Raw genomic sequence first — 1,119 nt, 5'->3', positions numbered from 1 at the left:
GTCCATTCACGTACTTTTTTTTGTTATTAGAATTTTTCTAATTGTGGTCCAACTTGTTAATATAGAAATTAGTTTGGGTGGTGTTATAATTATTAATTAATTATATTAGCAGTTGGTCTAATTTTTTATGGGAAGAACATGACTGTTTATAAACTTTATAAAGTTTGGATTTCCAATTCTAACTACTATAACAAACAAACAAACACACTTTAATTCCATCTGAGTTTGTAATTCAAGAATTGAAAGTTTTTAAATTAAATCAATGAATTTATTGGCAATAGGTTGAGGTATATAACTACTATAACAAACAAACAAACACACTTTAATTCCATCTGAGTTTGTGATTCAAGAATCGAAAGTTTTCAAATTAAATCAAATAATTTATTGACAATAGTCGGAGGTATATAAATGACTGATTTTATAAAATTTTTAACATTTTTCTCTTGTTATTATCATTTTGTTTTTTATTTTAGTTTGTGTACTTTTTATGCTAGGATGATTTTGTGGGAAAAGAAATGAAATAATAAAATTACGTTTATTGTTTCATCGTTTATCATAACTTTTGGAAACAAATAGTAATTTGATAGAATGTTTTGAAAAGAATTTTGCATTGTGTGTATAGGAAAATGGCTCAATAGGCATTTTAGAGATTAAAGTGGATTCATCTTAGTCTTCAAAATAATAAATGACTATGACTATTTTATTCCTATAAATTAGTTAATGTCAATTTTAATTTTTAAATAAATATACAAATTAAAGTATTTAAAGTAATACAATTTAGTAACTACCTGTGTCAAAAAATACGTAACAAACTTTGAATTTTAAACTGATTACTTCTCTTAATTTCTTGTTAGTAGAAGCATTTATTCATATACTCAAATTTTTGTTTTGCCATTTACATGGAATACTATCACTTCAGTGTTTTTTTTCTTTAATTTATACACCAATATGCTAAATGTTGGACTTACTCATTGTTTATTTAAATAAACTATAAACTCATATATATTTTATTTAATCCAATAGCTTGAGTATTTGTTTTGTGTTTTAATATTAAATTTTAAATAATTTTATTGATTACAGATTTTTTAAGAGTTATAAAAAATATTAATTTAATATTTA

The sequence above is a fragment of the Arachis ipaensis genome, chromosome B07, assembly GCF_000816755.2.
Source record: "Arachis ipaensis cultivar K30076 chromosome B07, Araip1.1, whole genome shotgun sequence".
NCBI lineage: Eukaryota > Viridiplantae > Streptophyta > Magnoliopsida > Fabales > Fabaceae > Arachis > Arachis ipaensis.
Note: the sequence above shows the minus strand (reverse complement) of the source record.